An 8,921-nucleotide genomic window follows, 5' to 3' on the forward strand; every position below is an offset into this window, starting at 1 on the left:
ATACACATTTTAAAACAACATGGTAATGACTCTAGGGTAGTAGAGCATTACAACTTGGAATCAAAGTGTGCCAAGGTTTATTGTTCTTGGAGATTGACTGAACATGTACGCTCGTTGTCAAAGACAAGCTCGACTCAGGGTTGGTCGATATTAAATGAATTATTTTTTTTTAATTGCTTATCAAAATTGCCCTATTTCCCTGATTGATATATAGAGCATGATGTGTATATAATGCTTGGGCATGGCCCCTTTGATTGTTATATGATTATGCTATGTGTATATTGTGTTGGTTTGTTATTTATGTTTGATCGGTTGAACTGGGGATGGGGGTGGTTTCTTGGAATGTTTTTATCGTGCCTAATGTGTGCTATCATTGATTACAGGCATATTGAAGTTATGCCTCGGCTATCAAACCGATTTCGCGACAATATGGCCGAAGATAACAGCTAGGGTCAGGACCCTCCACTTGCCCCACAGAATTGGCAACAGATGTTCGCAAAGATGCAAGCCTCACTCCATGGGAATGAAGATGAATTCCGGGAGCAAAGACAACAGGCTCCTCCTTGGCATGTTTGATTTCAAGCTCCATAGGCTGTGGAGCCAAGGATAACCCAGCCTATAATGGAGAATAGATTGGAGCCTCTGTATGAGAGGTTCATAAAAAGGAGCACCCTCCCACCTTTGAGGCTGGTACGGACCCACTACGGGTAGAGTAGTGGATGAACAAGATTACTTATATTCTGGATTTTATGAGGGTGGAAAGAAATGAGAGGGTAGCTTATGCCAGTTATATGTTAAGAGATGATGCCCCCATCTGGTGGGAAGTTGTGTCTCAAAGGAAAGATGTGGCCACTATGACTTGGGATGAGTTCTTGGATGTTTTTAATGAGAAGTACTATAGTATTGCAGTTCAAGCTGCAAAGGCGGATGAATTCACTAATTTAATGCAGAACCGAATGACCATAAGAGAGTATGCTTTGAAGTTCGACTGGGTAGCTAATTCGCACTAGATTTGGTGCCTACTGATCTGGAAAGGAGAGATCACTTTGTACGGGGGTGGAATATTATGATAGCCCATGATGTTAAGATAACACTGGGTCCTTGGACTACAATTTATGCTTAGGTAGTGGAAATGACCCTTACTGCTGAGAGTGTTGAAGATTAGATATAGAAGGAAGGCGCCACAAGGCGTGATGCTCGGAAGATGGTGCCTCCCTTCACTGGTTTTGGCCGAGGTAGGGGCCTGAGTAAGGAGAAGAGAAGGACCCCAGATTCTTTAGTTCTTCCTAGTCTAGAGAGGAGGGCACATGGTGCCTTTGGTTGCCGTCAGGGTGGGGGAGATAACTGGAGAAGTTTCCCATAGTGTGCACGGTGCAGGCGATGCCATCTTGGAGAGTGCAGAGTCGAAGCATGTTTCATTTGTGGGAGTGTCAATCATTTGAGGAAAGATTGTCCACAAGTCAAGATAGAGGAACCAAAGAGGTGCGACAACCTCACTCTAGCCAGAGTGTATACCTTGACCCAGACCGAAGCTGAGGCTAGTCCCTCGGTCGTGACAGATTAGATTTCTAGTTTTGTTTCTTCATTTACTGCATTGATTGATTCAGGAGCTACTCATTCATTTGTATATGCTAGAGTGACAGACCATCTGTTTAGAAGTTTTGATCTGTATGCTAGGGGATTTAGAACTTTGTTGCCATCTGGGGAACTGGTAGTCTCTAGGAGGTGGGTTAGAGCGTTATTGGTGGAGATAGATAGTAGGTAGTTGTCTGTGGATTTGATTGAACTAGAGATGGATTATTTTGATATGATTTTGGAAAAAAAAAATTGGTTGGCAAAGTATGGGGTAATGATAGACTACAAGCGAAGGATGGTAACTTTTGAGCTGGAAGGATAGGAACCCTTCGTGTTTGTGGGGACGGAGAGTGGACCATGAGTACCTATGATTTCTACATTGAGATCTATAGATCTGTTGCAAGAAGGTTGCATAGAATTCCTAGCAAACATAGTAGATACCTCTAAGGTTGTTTTAATTGGACCCAGTGAGATCAGGTTAGTGTGTGAGTTTCCTGATGTGTTTCCAAAAGACCTGGCAAGGTTGCCACCACACCAAGAGATTGAATTAGTCATAGAATTGGCACTAGGAGTGGAAACAGAATCGAGGGCACCTTATAGATTAGCTCCAGCAGAGTTAAAGGAACTGAAGATTCAGTTAGAGGAATTACTTGATCTAGGATTCATTAGATCTAGTTTTCACCTTAGGGTGCTCATAAGGTGCTCCAGTATTGTTTGAAAAGAAGAAGGATGGGTCATTAAGAATGTGCATCGATTATCGAGAGATAAATTGTAACGACCCGGATTTTCAAGACTCGATAATGCGGAAATATAAATGTTTTCATTTAACAAAATGTCTCAAAACCCATAGAAAAAAAACTTTTTAAAAAGTCGTATGGCCATACTTAACATTTAGTTACAAACATGTTTTATAAAGATTAGAGTGAGCCTAGTTTAGGAAAATTACACAACATTTCCAAAAATAAAAAGGCTTCCCAAAAGGTCAGTCCACATGTACATTTGCAAGGAAGACTCCAGTGCTCACTGCTCTACCTTGCCCATGCTCTTACCTACAACATGAAACAACTAGGTAAGCGAAAACGCTTAGTAAGATCAACTTTCAAACAAAGTAGATAGAGAAATAGGGATCCGGACCCATCCAGACCCTACACAATCAATTTCAAGAATGCTAAAGCATCCTGGCAAACTTATGGTCATGCCTGATAACCAAGGATAAATTAATTCCTATCTAGATAAAAATCCTGCACTCAGAAAATCCCAGAACAAGCAGATATATTATATCACAACTATATCTTACCAACAATTATATCCCTACACTCAGAAAATCCCAGAGCAAGCAGATATATTATATCACAACATAATTCGAGACCAACGCTCGACAATTTCCAACAATTCATGCGTAACGCGCCCTCCAACGTAATTGCTAATCTGTAAAAGAGAACCGAGTCTCCACACTAAGATCTAGCCAATAAATATCCTCAACAATGGTAACTATCGTGTTACCTAGGGCATCGCTACTTATCCAAGAGTGTAATCCAATTTACACGGTTTTACGGAGACTTCTATGTTAATCAGTGGTGCTGGTGAGCAGCTGCCCCTAGGGTGTTCAACCTCACTCAATCTTGGCAACCCCTAGTATCTCTAGGCACTCTCACGGAATGGCCAATATTCACAGCTGCTATCCGGGAATAACTTATCAGAGCACTTGCTCGGATTCTAACCGTCCAATGATTAAGTAAGCATGAGGGCCCCTAGGTCCCATTTATCTTGGCGCCCCTAGGTTTAACCAGCTTATCCTCATCTCATGGCCACTCGTCGCGGTAATGAACCGGACATAAATAAAATCAAGCAGTGTGACGGGGATCAACCGTCTAGGATATGACGGACTTCTACCGTTCATATTTTCTAAATCAGCACTCACTAGACTAACGTCTCTAAGCAACTTTCTATGACAGCCTATATATATGCATGTATCCCTATACTAACATACAAGACAATAATCATTTCATGTTGCAGCCAGACAATATAAGTTGACTTACTTGGAGTCCTTAGCGCTCAGCAGGTTTTCACCCTCCAACGTTCAGTCCAGTTACGCTTAGCCAATACTGTAGTTATCCATACAGTATACTCGGATTAATTATGGCACTAATAATTCATTATTATTGTTTTGGGCAGTTTGGTCATTTTAATAAAAGTCATTTGTAAGGATTTAAAATCCTTATTTGGTTTTAAACCTATTAAGGAAAGTCAGACAAAATATTCGAGACTAAACCCTAAGTCTCGGGGAGACCTATCCTAAGGTCTCGATACCTAGGCTCGGGTATCACAATGGTATTTCCCCACATCCCGCTAAAAATCTTATTCTTTCAAGGTATCACTATTAACCCGCACTTTCGACTAGTCGGTTAAAATATGTAAGATTTTAGCCGGTATTATATCCAAAAAATACAAATAAATTCCTTAATTATTTTTAAAGAAAATAAACTCTTTAAATTTTCCTTTTATTTTTCTTAAGGTTTTAATATCTAAAAACCGTTTTAAGAAAATTGCCTAATTTGTCTTAATTAGGAAAACCGTTATAAATTTCTCATCTTGACTAATTAATTTTCCAAAAGCAATTAATCAATTTTACTTACTAGAAAAATAATTCATTTAAACTCAAAGGGGTAATTTTAGTGAAAATATGATTTCAAGACTTACCAATTTATATCTTGAAATAAACAAAATTTTACTTTTTACCTTATGTTCCAAAATCTCATTTTTACACTAAGTGTGAAAAACCTAATTTTCACATTTTTAACTACATACTTCGTTAGTTCATAACTTGAAATTTACTTACCCAATTGTTACCAAAATTTCCCAATTCCATTTTTGTTATGCCATTTAGGTCTTTGTAAAATCTTAGGTCAAAATGAGAATTTTTTATTGGTGAAATCATTTTCCAACAATGAGGTAAAAATGACCTTATTTTCAAGTCCTTATTTTTTCCAAACTTTGACAGTTAATAACTTTCAAACCGTTTAATATTTTCTTACCAAATTTTACAGTGGACTAATAGGTTATGCCAGAAATATGTCCACAAAATTTTAGAAAAAACTGGGTTCATTTTCCCTATACAGTGGCTGTCCAAACTTGGTTCCGAAAATGAGAATACGAAAAAAAACAGTTTTTTACCTAAACTTTGAAATAGCATAACTTACTCATTTCTAAACATTTTTTAGTGTTTCAAAAGCTCAATTTTATGTACTCAATCTCAACAACATAACAGTACAATTTAATTTTACAAAAACAATATACAGTGGCTACTTGACCCCTTGGAAGTCACAGCTTAAAACATGTTTTGTTTTAGGGTATCCTACAAAACCCTTGGGGGTTTTGGTTCCCATTTTCAAAAATCAATACACATGCATCATAAAAATTATTAAACAACTACCATAACCTTATTACATCAAAAACAAGAAACTTTAAGCATTAGATATACAAAATAATGCTTAAAACTAAAAACCCTACAACAAAATCATCAAAAGTAAACTTTTTACCTCTTTGGTGTTCTTGCTTAAGGTTTGGACCTTCCTATTAGCTTTGGCTCCTCCAAAACCTTTCAAAAACCCTAACAAACTTCCCCCAACAACATAGTCAATTAGCTATTTGAAACTCTATGCTTAAAACTTTACAAAAGCCTAGATTAGTGAAAGTTTACCTTAGGGAAAATACTTCCTAGACCAAGACTTAGCCTCAAAGTTTCCTTGGTGTTCTTGGGCTTGAAAAATGGAGAGAACACTTTGAGAGGTCTTCAAAAATCAGATGAGTGCATGAGAGAGAGTGGTGTGGTCGGTTGGGGAGGGATGGAAGAGTTATATACTATCTAATTTATCTCAAAAACACTCAAGTGTTTTCCTCCCACTTGCCCACTTGACTTCTTAATTAAATGGGATTTAAATTTTATAAAAATTTGGGTTCACACCACTCTAAAACACCACATGGCCGGCCACCCTTTGCCATATATGGTCATTTCATTTTTTTTTTTATAATAAAGGTTTCATAAGAAGAAAAGTCCAAATTGGCTTTTGACACATTTTTTCACTCTTATTAAGTTTTAATCACCAAACTTAACATTAATTAATTAAATTAAATGTCTCTCACATTTAATTTAATTAATCACATAGTAAAATTTAACCTAAGGTCCATTCATGGAATAAAATTCCCCATTTCGGCAAAATTAGGCATTTAACACAAAATGCCTTAAAATTTCCATTTTCTTTTAGGTTTATTATTTTTGACCAAACTTTAACTTTTATGAATGTATTTTATGCCCAAAATATAATTGCCATGATTTTTCATTTTATTTTCCGAGATTTTTACCCGATCAGGGTTTTTGTGTCGGTCCAGGACCGAAAGTCTTATCTTGACTTTTAAAATCACAAAATTCATATTTTGGCTAGAAATAACTCATGGAATACTTACAAACAAAATATAATATTATTTAAAATAATATTCTTAACCCGGGGGAAAAATCCCGACCCGAGTCGTTTAAAGGTACCCAAAAACGTAGGACGTTACATAAATAAGTTGACTATAAAGAATAAGTATCCAATGCCCATGATTTACTACTTGATTGATCAGTTACAAAGAAAGACAATATTTTCTAAGATTCAACTCCGGTCTGGCTACCATCAGTTGAAAATTAAGGAAGAGGATATACCAAAGACCACGTTCCGTATGAGATATGGACATTATGAATTCTTGGTCATGTCTTTTGGGTTAACCAATTCCCCAGCAACCTTCATGGATTTGATAAATAGGGTATTCAGGGATTATTTGGATAAGTATGTGATTGTGTTCATTGAAGATTTTTTGCTGTACTCCCAATCAGAAACAGAAGACGAGCAACATCTTCATTTTGTAATACAGAGGCTGAGGGAGCATGAGATGTATGTTAAGTTTAGTAAGTGTGAATTCTTGTTACCCCAAGTAACATTTCTGGGCCATATTGTGAGTAAGGAAGGATTCTGGTTGTAACGCCCTGGATAGCCAAGACCGTTACACTGTGTGTTTATAAAAGTGCTAGACTTGCTAATAAAGTCGTTTAATTAAGAACGTGTTACTGAAACTATAAAGGAACTAGGGTTAAAATGTTTTAGTCTCAAAAGTCACATTTCTCATAAAGAAACATTTCTAGTTTACACAGGATCCCAAAACTATTAAGATTAAAACCATTTACAAAAGATTCAAGTACTAAATACAGTATTAGCCATATTAAGGCAAAACAGACAGTTAGGCAATCTCTGCCCTGATCCACTCCTCGGCCATGGCGACTGAACAGCTGGCTGTGTACATTCAACCCCGCAGCTCTCCATCTCAGGATTGGTCCAACTTGCCTTTGCCTTTACCTGCACCATGTAGCACCCGTGAGCCAAGGCCCAGCAAGAAAACACAACAACAGAGCATAAGCAATCAACAGACAATCCAATATCTCATATTGCATTACATATTCTCAACCATATAAACATTCAGAATAATCAAGTATTCAGCATACTAAACATATCAACTCATATCATACATCAGTTCACAAATGATAACTAGGGTTAGCGCCCTCAGGCCGCACCCTCCGTTATCCCACTGACTTCGGCCCGCTTAAACCGAGCTCAGTGAATATTAAGCTATCCTCGGCTACCAGTGGCCAAGTCGCACTCTGTGCGCAAATATTGTGTACGACACCCTTAGGCCGCTATCACACGTCCCATGGCATAATACCATCATTGACATTATACAGATATCAGGAGCACTTAGTCCCATCACAAACATATAACCGGGTGCAGTTTTCTTACCTTTGGATTCGCTAGCTTTGATCACTTGATTCCTTGAGCACGATCCCTCTCGAGCCCTAGCGCTCACCTAATCACAACCATAGGTCAAAGTCATCACCAAACCTCAAGTCCAAAACTTACCCTCGGGACCAATCCCGAGCCCTCGGGAAGCTCTAATTCCACCAAACGGGGTCGTGGAATCGAACCTCGAACCCCCGGGCGAAAACCCTTGAAAATAACTCAAAAACCCCTTTCTAGAAGTAGGGTAGCGCTACAGTGCTCTAAAGAGGGCGCTACAGCGCTACAAGCATAACCAAAATCCCCCAAAAAGCATGGCCTAGCGCTACAGCGCCCAAAGGCTAGCGCTGTAGCGCTAGTCATAGACAGGCAACTCCTCATTTTCCCTTCCTGCGATTTCCTCGAGCCAAATTTAACCAAAACTTCTCCAAATCTTCACCAAACTCAAAAACAAGCTTATTAACACACTCCACTCATCCCAAGCATCCCATATACTCAAAACCCAAGCACATGCATCCTTAATCTCAAAATTCACCATAGTCGACCCTAAACTCAGAAACTCAGCAGAAACTAGTCAAAACATCAAAGTTTAAAGCTCAGAATTTATACCTTTGATGGAAATTCGATTTCAAGTTAGCCTCTAGACCTCCTTAGCTTGTTCTTCCTCAATTCCTTGGCTTGAGTTCCCCTAAAATTCCCATCCAATTAGCTTAGATACTATAATTCAAACTAGCCAAACCAGAAACTGAAAACTCCAAAGGCTTACCTCAAGTAATGGTGTGTTCCTGCTAACCCCTCGCCAACCCTCCAAGCTTAGCTTAGTATTCTTGTTACTCAACTTAACCTAGCTCCCTTCTGAGTTTTCCTCCAAGAAGAATGAAGAGAAATGGTGAGAGAACCACAAACCGACCCTAAGAAAATTACTCTATTTTCCTTGCTTTTCTTTTTCTTTCCTCAGCCTTCTACCTTTTTCTACAATTCCCACTAAGTATAAAGCCTTAGCATACCTATCCCTTGCAAGCCAAATGACCATATTGCCCTCCCTTTTAATTTTAAACCTTTAAGTGCATCTAGGGCGTTTTGGTCATTTCACCCCAATTCCCGCTAATTCCTCGAGTGTCTCTAATATTTTCCGCTTAACTCCCGATACCTAATTAATCACCAATTATATTCCTCATTATCAAAATTAACCTCAATATATTTTCTAAAGTCCCATTTATACCCCCAGGCTCGCCCCGAGCCGGGTATAAATCCCCGCCGTGACTTTTTCGCTAATCTGCTCACTAGGATCGTCTCGAATCATAGATCACAGATATATCCACATAATAATGTGGCTCCAACAATTATCACACATATATATATATACAGTTATGCCCGCAACGAGCCAAAATTACGATTATGCCCTTCTAACCTAATCAGGGCCTACATGCATACTAATACACATAGTGTAACGCCCCAACTCCAGGGACCGTTACGGTGTGCCTTGTAAATAGTGCTAAACTCGCTAATCGAGTCATTTGG

The 8,921-nt window shown here is 38.6% G+C and overlaps 1 long non-coding RNA gene across 1 annotated transcript; it reads right to left on the bottom strand.

The window, feature by feature from the left end:
- Positions 1-3,609: 3,609 nt before the first annotated feature.
- LOC133780414 (uncharacterized) lies at positions 3,610-5,379 on the bottom strand. Its single transcript, XR_009869298.1, has 3 exons — positions 5,276-5,379; positions 5,115-5,193; positions 3,610-3,680 (listed from the first exon to the last, which is right to left on the bottom strand). It is a non-coding gene; the product is annotated as an uncharacterized LOC133780414 (long non-coding RNA).
- Between the last annotated feature and the right edge of the window lie 3,542 nt (positions 5,380-8,921).

The sequence above is a fragment of the Humulus lupulus genome, chromosome 5 (genome assembly GCF_963169125.1).
Source record: "Humulus lupulus chromosome 5, drHumLupu1.1, whole genome shotgun sequence".
Classification (NCBI taxonomy): Eukaryota; Viridiplantae; Streptophyta; class Magnoliopsida; order Rosales; family Cannabaceae; genus Humulus; species Humulus lupulus.